Genomic DNA, 15,412 nt, shown 5'->3' on the forward strand with positions numbered 1-15,412 from the left:
ATATATATTACTTTCATGACTCAAAGTATAAAAATAATAATTTATATCATATATTCAGTATATCTAAGATTTACTTAACAAGTCTTGTTGAAAGGTTTTCATAATTACTAGAGTTTTTAATCACATAATATGATAATTTTAAATAAAAAATATTATTTATGAGGAAGAAGATATTAACAGAGAATTAGAATATATCAACAAAAAAAAACTTCACGTAATTCAATATTTTATATAATGACATAATCTAAAATAGAGTAAAGCATCTAGTACCACCTTGAACTATGACCAAAGTTGCTATGATACACTGCAACTTCACAGGGGTCATATTACCCTCTGAAATTATTTTAGTGTATTCTTGTCACCCTTTTTAGCTGCTGTGACACTTTTGATGTGGACCCCATTTTTATGTAATAAGGTGTCATGTCAGCATAAAAGGGTGACAAAAATACGCTAAAATTGAGTTCGAGGGAGGGGGCAGGAGGTAATAGCACCCATGTGAAGTTGGAGTGTGTCGTAGCAACTCTGACCATAGTTCGAGGGGGTACTGAATGTTTATCTCTTTAAAATATTTAATAATTACATTTTGATGAAGATCATAGATAGAAAAAAGGTATTGATATTTTTATAAAATTTGCAAGTATTTGTTTTCTTAGTTATAGCAAAAAATAAATTTATTTTGATATTTATTGAGTTTTAATTTTCCTCGTAATTTTAGTGACAATAATTTTTGCTAATTACATTTTTTTCATCTTATCGAATCATCTCGGAAAAAAAAATCAATGCTTTCAAGTTATATTATAGTTATAATAATCATAACCTCAATTAAGAGTCTTTATATAAATTAATTTAATAAGAATATATAAGGATATTGAATGATAATTAAACTACATTATTAGCTTGTTCCATTCAGTCTATTTACTTATTATGTTTATTTTTTACATGTCCCTTACAAGAGTAATTTAATCATCTTATTTAAATTATTGCTTATACTTTTTCATATTCATTATGAGAAATAATAAATATAAGATATTATTTATTATACTATAATATCAAAAAGAACTATGAAGTTGTAGTTGAAATCATTGAAAACTTTAATTTTGTAAGAAAAATTAGCTTGAATATTGTTGATTTAAAATGAAAGGAGTTTTAATTAAATATTAATCTAACATGTGACAAGAAGAAATCAATTATAAAAATCCAAGTGGAATGATCTTAACAAAAAGAATAAGGGCGAAAATAAATGTTATTAAAAAACACGATTAATTATCATGTGTAGTAATTTTATTTCACCAAAAAATTAAAATATCAAAAAACGCCTTTACGAAGGCTACCAAAATCTCAAGATCCTCTATGTTTTAGTGGTAAAAAAAGTATTGTCTTCAAAAGTTGTTCAAGTTTTATCGTTTTATTTTTCAAAAGATAATTTGACTTATTCTAAAGCTAAGTTGTGTTATATTAATTAAATAAAATTAGAAATTAGATATTCAAAACTATATGGAAAAACAGATACCATAAATTGCAATTAACATAATAATTTTTTTCTTAAAAATATTGTTTAATGTTCATATAATTTGATCTTCAAAAGTGAAATGTGAAAAATATTTTAAGATGAAGAAGAAAATAATTTAATAAAACCAAAAAAAAATTCAACAAATTACAAAAGTTCATGTGGAAAATCTTAAGAGGAGAATTATGAAAAAATAATGCCACATGTAAAACTTTCATACCATAAATTTTAATGCGAGGACTACCAAAATTTTGTTCCCTTATATATACATACATACATACATATATATATATATATATACATACATACATATATATATATATATATATTGCAATTAACATAATAATATTTTTTTTGAAAAACTTTGATTAATGTTCATATAATTTGATCTTCAAAAGTGAAATGTTAAAAATATTCTAAGATAAAGAAGAAAATAATTTAATAAAATCAAAAAGAAATTCAACAAATTACAAAGGTTCATGTGGAAAATCTTAAGAGGAGAATTATGAAAAAATAATACCACATGTAAAGCTTTCATACCATAAATTTTAATGTGAGGACTACCAAAATTTTGTTCTCTTATATATATATATTAGTTACATTAAAGAAAAAAATTAGTTACATTAATTTGAGGGAGCGGTTATACCAGCAACATCACTAATATGATTAAAAGATAGCAAAGCTATCTTGGTTGCAAGGAGGGATGCGATAGATACATTTAGGATGTATTTGGAAAGTCTAAAAATTGAATTTTGTGTAATTAGGTATAATTACACAAATTGACTTGTTTGGCTAGTCAGATATTAATTTGTTTGAAGGTAATGATTGTAATTGACAAGAGGTGATTATAATCTTCAATTCTCAGAGAAAAGATATAAATTGTTGTTAATGGTATAATCATAAAGTTACTTTTTAATTTTGTCACTATATTTTTATTTTTATTTCTCTTTTTAATTTATTTTGTCACTTCTATTATTTAATTTTTTTATTTTTATTATTCTAATTTTTTTGAAAAATATATTTTTATTTTATGTTATTTATATTTTATTTCCTTTACTTCGCAATTCTCAAACTTTATTTTTTGTGTTTTTTGTAATTGTTGACATTATTTTTTTATTTAGAATAATTGTGCTGGTATTTTAACTTTTAAATTAAAGTAGTCTTTTAAAAAAAAATGCCAAAGGGAAAGATTTTTTATTAATAAAAGTCAAATATTTACAACAACAAATGACTAGGCCGAATTAAACCTGTCATGTGGACCGGGTCGGCCCGTTTCTATCCGATTAACCTGGCTCATTTAAAGAGACCAGTCCAATATGGATCGGACCTGTGGGCCACCAGTCCTGAGATGGGCCGTCTGGGATGGTCAGCCCGATGGACCAACCGAATTACGAAATCGGACCAGGCCTACTGCTTACTCGACCAGGTTATTAAAAAAATATTTTTTAAAAAATTAAAAAGGCTGTTGATTGGGGCCCAGGTCCAATTGGATCGTTGGCAACCCAATGGCTATAATGTCGTTGACTGACCCTACGGCCAATTGGCCTACTTTAAAAAAAAATAATTAAAAAAATTTCCTATAAATGCCCTAAATTTAAAATCCTTTTTCACACGATCTTATTCTCTCATTCTCTCTCAAATATTCTAATTATCTCCTAAAGTATTCAATTTTATTTTTTAATTTTGCAACTAAAAATATCAAGTGAAAGTTTCTAAAGTCGTAACTTTCGGATACTTTCAAAATTTAGTATTATCATTTCATCTCTTACTTTTAATTTTCAATTAGTGTATTATTTGTTGAATATTTATTTTTATTATTTTTGTATATTTTAAATCTTTATTAATTTAATTTATAATATGGATAAATTAAGAAACATCGATAAAAGTGTTAAAAAAATTATCCCAGAAGTGGTAGTAGAAAAACGAATTGGTGACAGTTCCTGTAGAGGTAGTTCAAATACTTGGTATACCTGTGTGCCTCCGGTAATAATTAATCAACCCGTTGAGGGTGTAGGTACTCACGATATGAATTATTTAGAAGCTCAAAAAAATTATGGTATAGAAGAAGAGAATAAAGTAGACTCGGTTGATTTAAATGTAGATAATGAAAATATTGTTGAGATACTCAAAGTTAATAATGCTAATGTTAGATCTGAATCGATTAATCTTCCTCCCCGTCCTCCCCGTGCCCCTATAAGATCTCGTAGAAGAACTAGTATTGCATGAGAATTTTTTTCGGAAATAGAAGGAGAAACTAAGGTCCAATGCAAAATTTGTGAATTGGTATATGAGCATAAAATTGGAGGCAATAAAGGGGATGCAGGTTTGTTGATGAGACATTTTAGAGAAAAACACTCAGTAGAGCTAAGTCATGCATAAGACGGTGAAGCTGTTGGTGGGCCAACACAAAGTAGATTGAACCCAACAACCGGTCAATTAATTAAGAAGTATAATAAAATAAAGGACTAGGAAGTAATAGCCAAAATGATAGTTGTGGGTTATTTGTCTCTCTCTTTTACTTCTTCGGATGGTTTTATTCATTATATTCAAGCAATTTATAATCCCATATTTACAGGTATTCCCAGAAGCACTTATCGGGCCGATATTTTTAGACTTCATAAAAAATATGTTTATTATTTATCTGCATTATTAAAAAATATTTCATGTAGAATTGCTCTAACTTCTGGTCTTGATCGTGTTGTTTATAAAAATGATTATTTAAAAATTACTTGTCATTGGATAGATATTAATTTTGTTATGCAAAAACGTATTCTAGCATTTTTGTATGATGAAAATCGTAGACACACTGAAAAATTTATTTCTGGATCTATTTCTAAAATTGCAAAATATTATGATGTTGAAAGAAAAATTTTATGTAGATATTTTTGATAATTCATCTAACATCAAGACTATTGTTGACTTGTTAAAAGTTAGAATGAAATAATTTAAAACTAAATGTGAACAAAATGGGCATAAACCTATATTTATGCCTAAAGAATGTGATATTAGATAGAATGTTACTTATAACTATTTATGAACTTGTCTTACTTATAAAGTTTCTATTACAATGAATTTTAATCAATATTCTGGTTCTTTTCCTGAGTGTATGCTACATGATTCTAACTGGGCTGCAATTGTTGATCATGTTAAATTTTTGAAAATATTTTATATAGCTATGGTTGAATTTTTTGGTGCTTATTATCCTACTATTTGTAATAATTTAGCTTATTTAGCTGACATTTCTTATTTGCTTAAATAATATAAGAATAAAGAAGGTTACAAAAAATCTACTATTGCTATGATTGCTAAATTTTTAAAAATATTTTTATCCATTTTCCCCAATTTACTTGATTGGTGCTATAATAAATCCATGTATGAAATATACTACTATGTTCGAATTTAGTTCTATTATTTTTAATATTTTATAGATAAATCCTAAAGAATAACATTCTTTGTTTACAGCTATGAGTGATAAGAACAATTATAAGGAAGCATTATATAACCATTATGTCGATTTACTTGATGGAGCCGTACCGACAAATATCACTCCAACTGTTGCTCCTTAAGCTCCCGATGAGCCATCATTTTTTAAAATGCAAGCACATAGTAGTTATCCTGATTACTTTTTTGATTTAAATATTTAGGATAGTGTGCAATCTTCATCACACAGAACACATTCTCAGGAACAGCTTAAGTATTATCTTCGATAGCTGATAGAGGATCATAGAGAAAGGATCAATGCGCTGATTGGTGGAAGAATAATAAAAAACAATATCTCGTGCTTTAAAGATTAGCTAGAGATATATTTAATGTTTCAATGTCACCATTGCATTGGAGAGCGCTTTTAGTCAGGGACGACAACAACTTGGAGACAACCGACACTCATTGGGAGACAATGATATGAATGTTCTAGTTTGCCTTAGAGATTGGATTTGAACAAAATGAAGAAATCAAGAAATAGAGGTGGAGCCAATAGACGAACAGAATCTTGAAGAAATTATGAATTCAAGGGAGAACTTAGCACAATCAAGACCAATGCATGATTTTGCCCCCATTGATTTTGACTTTCCTATGACAGTTCTCGTTAATATTAACATGGATGAGTTGAAAAAAATGATGCAAAATTTGTAGATTTCTCAATCATATAACTTATAAGTTTTGAATCATTTTGCAATCAATAAAATACAAGATTCTTTCACCCCTTACATATTTTTTTTCATTTAAATTGATTGTCTAATTTGAATTAAGTACTTTTAATATATTACTCTCAAACATTACACAGAGTTATAAACATAACAACATATATACATATAATGAAAAAATAAAAATAATGTTAGCAAATATTACTTAGACAACTAATATTGACATATAAAAATACTATATAAGTTTATCTTTTAAGTAGTGTATGTAAATTTTTGAATATATGTTCAAGACTTCAAGTATTATTATATTAAGTAATATACATTATATGTATATATGCTAAAGTGCTATGACATGTAATGTATATATATATTTTAAATAACAAGTGGTATTTTAAGTAGTATATATTCTATATATATGTGTATATATTTTCTATAGATTGAAGTTTAATTTAGTATATATTTAATACATACATGTGTATATGTTTTCTAAAGTAGTATATATGTAATGTATATGTATTTTATGTATAATGTTTCAAGTAGTATTTTAAGAAGAATATATATTATATTGTATGTGTATATATATATATATATATATATATATATATATATATATATATATATTTTCTTTTTTTTTTCTTTTTTTCTATAGACAAAAGTCTAAAGTAGTATATATTTAATGTATTGTAAAACCCCGCATTTTGGGCTAGAACGAAAACCGTCATTTCTTCGCATAGATGTTCCAAAAGCCATAAATTCGATGTACATATAGTTTTTTAATCAATTATGTAGTGTGGGAACCTATTTGAGCATGAATTGAGATCATAGAGGACCTTTAACTCAAGGACTAGTTGAAAGCTTTCCTATCGTTCAAGTTTTATGAGCGTTAAAACTTGGATCAACTTAAATTGATCATAAATAGTTGTATATGACGAACTGGGTGGCCTACTATATATCAAATGAAAGGTCTTTGAGTCCTCTTTCCAACGCCACTAGTTTCGCTTTAATCCGGTATCGAAGTAGAAAGTTATGCTCATTTTACTTCAAAGTGTCTGTCTGCCAAAACGTGACGACAAGGCTAATGACTTATCAGCTGTGTGATGGCCCGTCAGACCTGATCGTCATCCTAAGGCAGTGAATGGTGAAAACCAGACAAAAAGTGATGACCTGGGTGATGACTTATCACCTGAGTGACGGCCCGTCAACCTTGGTCGTCAACTGATGCAATTATGCAATTTTTTTGGGTTCCTTAGGGGTATTTTGGTCTTTCCCTTACTCCAAATACCTTTCACACGAATTAAATCACCCCTTAAGCTTTATTAATCAATCACTATTAGTTTTACAACATCAAAAAACTTCCTCTTCACTCTCAAAATAAGATCAAATTAGGGTTTTCTCCAAGAACAAAAAATTCAAGAAAATCATGCCTTAAGTTCAATATCTCCAAGAAACAAATCAAGATCTGGGCTTCATCTATCAAGATATAGATTCCATCTTTCAGATCTTATAATTTAAGGTACGTGGGGTTTATTCTAAAACTACATGGGCTTGTTGAAATATTCAAGTATGATTTAAAGATCTATTAAGAATGAATTTAGAGAAGGGTTTTGGAATACATGACTTTATTATGCTTGATGAATGTTTAATTATATTGTGATTTGATCTTTAGGACTTTCCCCCTAAATTGATTTACATCTATATGTATATATGATATTGAAAATATTGAAATCCCTCTCTTTGGTGATTTAGAGTTTATGAAACGATTGAGAATGATTTGAAATGCATGATTTTTGGCTTGAAAATATTTTACTCAATACCATAGTACTTTGAGCACGATTTAGAGATTATGAGAGGGAGTTTCTTGATATAAATATGTCTTGTTTAAAAGAGAAAGATTTGCATGAGATTAAGGACTTTGACATGACCACCTTGTATCATTGAAATATTGACAAAGAGATTTGCATACATGTGTTCACTTGAGTATTTAAAGAAAGAGTTCTTGAAATGATTTATTGATATGGTGGTCCTAAATATATGTTTTGAAAACAGAGAATATAATATACTATTAGTGGCTCAGAGATGTGAATTACAAGTCAATGGTATAACAATACCACATATGTGTATATGCCATGACAGAGTTAAAGATTTCAGAGTATGTTTTCAGAGCATGCATGTTTAAAGAACTAAAAATCGGCATAAAAAGGGTTAGGTGGTTACCCGAAGAAGGCATGAGTTCAAGTAACTCTTAGCCTAAAATCGTATTTACCGATACGGGTAGATTATTATTGTACGATGGCGACGGCCATGTGGCGTAGTAGATTCAGAGACTCCGACCCTTGAGGTACACTTGGGTTGGGTGCTTGGCTTCCGAGTTAATGGAAGATCCCATATAGTCTGTGGGATTACAGATTGTAGGGTACACCACCTAGCGCAGAAGTAAGACAAAGAGTGTGACAGATTTCAGATGTTTTCACAGAGTCTTTTAAAATGACCATGTGATTCCTTACTATATGATATGCTTATGATCTTCTTTAAATTGCTCTCATATATGTTGAATATAAAAAATTATTTTGGATTTGCTCTATGTACCAGTATATTTGTATTGACCCCTTTCCTCCCAGGGTTTAAAACTCAGTTCAGAGGTCCTGCTAGGTCGTAAAGTTTTTAGACAACAGTGTGCAGTTGGTGAGCCTTCTTTATTCTAGAAGGCCTATGTATTTTAGATTATGTTATTTATTTTGGTTTAGGTCCACTATAGGCCTTGCCCTAATTTCAGACAATTGTAATTTTCAGATGTAGTAGAGATTTTACAGACTGGTTCAGATATTGTTTTGTTGATATTGGGGTTTTATTCTTCATTGTTAAATTAAATTTAGAGTATGACCATATTTTTGTATTCGATTATATTTTTGCTTTTTCTTTTATTATATGAATATTGTGCATAATTACCAGATAGAGAAGGACGTTCTGGGCCTTCATGGTTCGAGATGTCCATTATGGCGAGGCCCCAGTTTGGGTCGTGACAAACTTGGTATCAGAGTAGGGTTTATGGTCCCAAGGTATCTGCAAAATTGCATCGGGCCGAGTCTTATTTATAGGTGTGTAGCGCGCTACACTTATAAGCAGGAGCCTACTCGGCGTTTAGGATTGTTTCCCTTTCTTCATGTTTTAGTTCCTGCTATGGATTCAAAATATTCCTCTTTCATACTCTAATTCGTGCTATGGTGTTGCCTATACGAAAGTAAAGTCATCCCAATTCTTTTCTTACTTTGATGGGCTCCGATATGTCTCATTATTGCAGTGAATCAAGTGCAGAAGTTTAGAATTTAATTGGTATGGTCCTTTCTGATTGATGTCATATAAGATTTTAAAAATTATGCAAGGACTTGAGAAGAGTCTGTTAGTGCTTCAGAGTGGATTGTTTCTAGTGTGAATTTTGCTTCTGATGAAATTATGCTATTCAGCCTGTGGTATTAAGGGTATTTTGTCCTTTTTAAAAATTTATGTTGTAGATGTCATGCTTAAGAGAGAATGAGGTATAGCAGAATGTTGGAACTGAATTTCCACCCGAGTAGTAGTATAAGTTAAAGTGTCGGTGTCATAATCTATTGGTAGTGAGATTAGATTAAGAAGCTGGTGATATGAAGTCACAAAGTTAGAAGTCTGAGTGAGGGTGACTTTTATCTGAATAAATAATTTAGTTGAATAACTGATGTTTGAGAATGATTTACCCTTTTATAATGATAGACTAATGTGGTAGCTAGTAGCATATGTGGATTGTATGGTAGTCTGTGGGGGGAAGTGTTTGACTCAAATTTTTATTTATACAGGGTAAGATGTGTATTATTAGATGATTGAATATTATGTGTCAAGTTTCTATCTTTTGTAATCTTATTATCATTGTGTTGTTGAAACCGAAAGTCTAGTGAAGCCGTATGGGGATCTTTCGATTCACTAGCATAGTTGCCTTTTCATCCATCTTGTTTTCTTGTTCAAAACACAAAATCAAAGTCTAGTGAAGCCGTGTGAGGCCTATTTCGATTCACTAGCAACATGTTGTTCAACTTATTATTCTTGTGTTGGTTGAATATATGTATAGCCAAATCTTTTTCCATGAGATTGTTTTGGTAATGAAGTGATACATCCTTGTGTGTTAGTTTAGTAGAAGGTATAGAAGGAGTTATTAGTCAAGGTGATATGAGGTTGCGGTATTTTTTTCCTTCTAAGGCTATTACATATTGTGTGTGGCTAATGGTTCCGTTGAGTTGCTAGGCGGAGAAAGACTAGTTAGATAATATATGATGTTCTTGATAGCTAAGTTATAGAGTTATGATTAATGATGTTGGGCCTTTTTTTTGCATAATCTTGATTCTCATGGTTTAGAAATATAAGTTTGCAGGCATGATGCTGGTAGACTATGACAGAAATGGTATGGTCCGTCAAAGGTTTGGAGATATCCATGTTTAGTGTTATAAGAATCTAAGTTGGTGAATGTTTAAGCTGTTATATGATGACTTTTGGGGCTATAGAAACCTAAGGGTTGAATCTTAGAAGGAGGTATTAGCATTGGTTGTTACACATGAAGATACTGCCTTACAGGGTAGGTTTAGTTTTATATGTATTTTTATATCTCCGACTCTAGAGTAAAGTGATTTTAGTTTATACCAAAGTGTATATAGTGGTTCACAGACTTAGAGTAATGGCTTAAATCCAAGGGGAAGATGATAGAATGAGTAACCAAGTCAAGTTTCATATGCTAATAGATGTGCCAGTAAGTTGTGGAATTGGCCGTGAGAAAGAATGATGCTCAATCTATTCTTATTTCAGCAGTTTACTTTAGTTATTCCAATACATACTCATGCTATATATTTCATCTTCATAATCATAGTCCGTGTTCATGCATATGATAAAGAATTATGTACTCTCCTAGTTCCTAGTATAATGAGTTCTCAGTTTGTTCAGCAGTCAGAATCACTTTTCGTAAGTTACGAATTCCAAAAAAATTCAGGTCATGCAGTTCATGACTATTGTGCACATGTGATACACTAAACGATCAGTGAAAATTCAGATTTATATCAGGTGCGCCCTCAAATTAGATCTCTTTAATGAGTTCATGCCGCGAGAGCTCTATTCCTCACGCCTCAATAGGGTATTAAGTTATGATTAGTACTCCCCCCATGTTCCGGATTTCGGTATTCCAGTTTTTCAATGACCTTTTTCCCTTAGGTCGAGATAGGGATGATAAATAGTTGTCTAGATGGAAAAGAGTAAACATTTCTTGTTGATGAAAGATGGGTGTGTGCTTATTTGAGTTAAGGTAGTAATTATGGAGTAAGATTGAGGCCAAGTCTTTGATATATGTCAAGGTTAGTTGAAGTTTTATGTGTTATATTCGGGAAAAATTATTGTGTGCTTGTTTTATGTAAGTCCATAAGTTGAAAGAATTTTGACGTGAAGTTTCGTGTATGGCTTGGTTAGTTGAGAATATTTTATGTGATCATCTGAATAATGCTGGGAAGTTGTTATGGATAGAAGTATTAGAGAATTTGAGAAAGATTCTTTATGAGTGTTTGTTTAGAAGTGCATGTGTGGGTATGAAGATAGGCTTGAATATCATGTTTGTATATATACGAATGGATGCTTTGAGTGTTTGTGAATGTCTAATACGAAGTTGAAGGTGATTGCTGGAGTGGCAATAAGAATTATGCATGAGATGAGGAATTGTGAAATGCAGGGTGTACTAAATTCATGATTCAAACTAGTACTACATTATTATGTGGTGTGTCTTATGATTTTGAGTTAGGCTTGAAGATGGTGAGGGGATTTAGTTCAGTTTAGAAATTAGTAGATGGAAATATCAGCGGCCATATAAGAAAAATAAGTGAAATCAATGAGCATGGTGTTTAAAGGGAAAGTATAGTTGAGAGAGTATTTTAGAAGTGTGACTAACCTTGAAAGTAAGAAGTTGCATTGCCTATGGTTTGGTAATCTATCCTAGTTTATGAGTTACATGTCTATATTCTGTGCTATAGAGTAGTGTCAATGTTGTGATTCCATAGTTGGATGCTTGGTGTAATTTGTGCCCAAATCCATTGCTCCCTAATGCTACTGGAACTTCTTTAGAAAGAGTGTTGAGAGATAATCTATTCCATCCATGTAAATTGGGAATCCAGTTCAGTCCAAGCATCATATTTTAGATTCAGCTATTTAGTCATGACTCAGTTCATAAGAGTTCAGAGCATAATCCCAAATTTTCCCAAGTATTTTAGCTCAGACAGTGTAATACCCTGATCCAATCTAAGTCTAGTTGTCTCATGATTCATACTTGTATAAGTTATCACTCCTCAATTCAATACATATGATTAGATCATGAACACTCCAAGAAAATCCTAAACTCTCAGCATGAATTAGCTCCTTGAAGCAAGTAAAGTCAAGTCAACTCAGGATTCAGTTTTATGATAGAAGTTTAAATGTTTCAGATTAGTTATATCCTTTCTTAGAAGACACATCATGTCTGTGTTATTCAATACCTTTAAGCTTCAATGTTCCTACCCATTATTCGAGGACGAATGATCCCAAGGGGGAGATAATGTAATACCCCACATTTTGGACTAGAACAAAAACTATCATTCCTTCGCGTAGATATTCCAAAATCCATAAATTCGATGTATATATAGTGTTTTAATCAATTATGTAGTGTGAGAACCTATTTGAGCATGAATTGAGATCATAGAGGTCCCTTAACTTAAGGACTAGTTGAAAGCTGTCCTATCGTTCAAGTTTTAGTGAGCGTCAAAACTTGGATCAAATTCAATTGACCATATATCCTTGTATATGAAGAACTGGGTGTCCTACTATATATTAAATGAAAGGTCTTTGAGTCCTCTTTCCAACGCCACTAGTTTCGCTTTAATCCGGTATCGAAGTAGAAAGTTATGCTCATTTTACTTCAAAGTGTCTGTCTGCCAAAACGTGTTATCGTTGAGAGGTCAAAACGTGTTCAAACTCATGGGTTCTTTATCTTCAATGGTATCAATCCATGAGAGGTCACACACATTGAACATGTGACGCACTTGGTATTCCGGTGGCAAGTCGATCTTGTAAGCATTATCGTTGATTCTTTCAAGAACTTAGAATGGACCGTCACCTCTTGGTAGAAACTTTCCCTTTCTTTGGTTGGGGAACCGGTCCTTACGTAGGTGTACCCACACCCAATCTCCCGGCTCTAGTACAAGACGTCTTCTCCCTTTGTTGACTCGTTTGGCCACCTCTTGCTTCTTCTTCTCAAGCCGCATGCTCACCTTCTCATGCAAGCTTTTCATAGCTTCGAACCTCTTGTTTCCATCTAAGCTAAAAACAAAATCACTTGACAAAGGAGTTAGATCCAAGGGGGTTAGGGGATTGAAGCCATAGACACATTCAAATGGCGTAATACCTGTACTCGAATGGATCACCTGATTGTAAGCTAATTCTATGAGAGGTAGGTGATCTTCCCAAGATGTCAAATTACCTTTAACCATGGAACGTAGCATGGAACCCAAGGTTTGATTCGCTACTTTTGTTTGGCCATCGGTTTGTGGGTGGCAAGACATAGAAAATAATAATTTAGTTCCGAGCCTACCCCACATTGACTTCCAAAAGTGACTAAGGAACTTAGAATCCCTATCACTTACAATGGTCCTTTGGATGCCATGTAACTTAACAATATTTTCAATAAACAAAGAAGCTACACTAGCTGCATCTTCACTATTTTTTCATGGAATAAACTATGCCATTTTGGAGAAATGATCAACGACAACAAAGTTGCTATCCCGACCCCTTTGAGTCTGTGGCAGCCCCAACACAAAATCCATAGAAATATCAAACCATGGGCGTGATGGAGTGGGAAGCGGGGTGTATAATCTGTGAGGAAGGACCCTCGACTTAGAAAACCTACAATCCATGCATTGGCCACAAATTTTGACAATATCTTTATGCATCCTAGGCCAATAGAATTGCTCCTCCAATATCCCGAGGGTCTTATCAATTCCAAAGTGACCCATAAGACCGCCATCGTGTGCCTCCCTCATAAACAACCCTCTCTAAGAGCTATAAGGTACATATAACAGTCTCCCCCGAAATAAGAACCCATCAAACACGGCATAAGGATTGGACTCCAAAGGCCTCCTTTCCCTACCTACGACTTCACTTTCCCTAAAGATAGGAGAGAAGTAAGGGTCCTTGGGATACAAAGACTTGACGCTCTCAAATCTCATTAGCTTGGATGACAAAGTGGACACAAGAACATGTTTTCTAGATAATCCATCGGCTACCACACTATCCTTCCCCTTTTTGTATTAAATCACATAGGGAAAGGTTTCAAGAAATTCAATCCATTTGGCATACCGTTAGTTAATCTTATCTTGTGCCCGAAGGTACTTCAAGGATTCATGATCCGTTCGGATTACGAATTCCTTGGGCCAAAGATAGTGTTGCCAATTGCCTAATGCTCTAACCAAGGCATACAACTCTAAGTCATACGTAGAGTAGTTTAGAGTAACTCCTTTCAGCTTTTCACTAAAATAAACAATGGGCTTTAAATCTTGCATTAAAACATCCTCTATGCCTACTTTACTAGCATCATATTCAACTTCAAACATCTTATCAAAGTTACATAATTGCAACAACGGTGATGAAATGAGCATATCTTTCAAGGTCTTAAAGGCCTTAGATTGCTCCTCACCCCACTGGAAAGGTTGGTCCCTTCAGATGATTTCGGTCAAGGGGGTGGCAATGGTATTAAATCCTTTGACGGACCTCCTATAAAAACTTTCCAACCCATGGAAGCTCCGAACTTCACCCATGATTTTTGGGGTTGGGCATCTTTAATGGCGGTTATCTTGGATTCGTCTACCTCCACTCCCCTCGATCTTACAACAAATCCCAAAAACAGAACTTTATCAATACCAAAGTAGTATTTTTCAATATTAGCATACAACTTTTCTTTCCTAAGAACATCAAACACACTCCTTAGATACAAGACATGATCAATAAGAGACTTACTATAAACTAAAACATTATCAAAGGACACAACCACAAATTTGACAATAAACGACTTCATCACATGATTCATTAGCCGCATAAAGGTAGTAGGAGCGTTGGTAAGGCCAAATGGCATGTCCATCCACTCATATTGACCAAATTTGGTCTTGAATGCGGTCTTTCATTCATCACCCGATTGCATATGAATTGGTGATATCCGCTCCTAAGATCAACCTTAGAAAACACACAAGAGCTATTTAGTTCGTCAAGAATTCCATCTAGCCTAGGAATAGGATGACGATACTTTACCATAATTTTATTTATGGCTCGGCAGTCCATGTACATTCGGCACGTCCCATCCTTCTTCGACAAAAGTAACACCGGGACCGCGCACGGACTCATGCTTTCCTTGATATATCCTTTGTTGAGGAAGTCCTTAATTTTCTATTGGAGTTCCTTTGTATCTGTGGGGTTGCTCCTAGAAGCCGATTTGTTTAGCAATTGTGACCCCGGAACAAAGTCAATTTGGTCCTCGATTCCTCGAAGTGGAGAAAGTCCTTGCAGCAACTCACTTAGAAACACATCATCAAATTCCTGCAAGACATTAGAAATAGAAGACGGGATAGGGGAAGTGGATGGGGTAGCATTCAAAACATATGCCAAAAGTAGCATGGGAGTAGTATCATCATACTCTTTGAAGAGGTCTCCCTTACAAGCCAACATTACCATCGAATCCCTACCCCTT

Source organism: Capsicum annuum, chromosome 4 (genome assembly GCF_002878395.1).
Source record: "Capsicum annuum cultivar UCD-10X-F1 chromosome 4, UCD10Xv1.1, whole genome shotgun sequence".
NCBI classification, from domain to species: domain Eukaryota; kingdom Viridiplantae; phylum Streptophyta; class Magnoliopsida; order Solanales; family Solanaceae; genus Capsicum; species Capsicum annuum.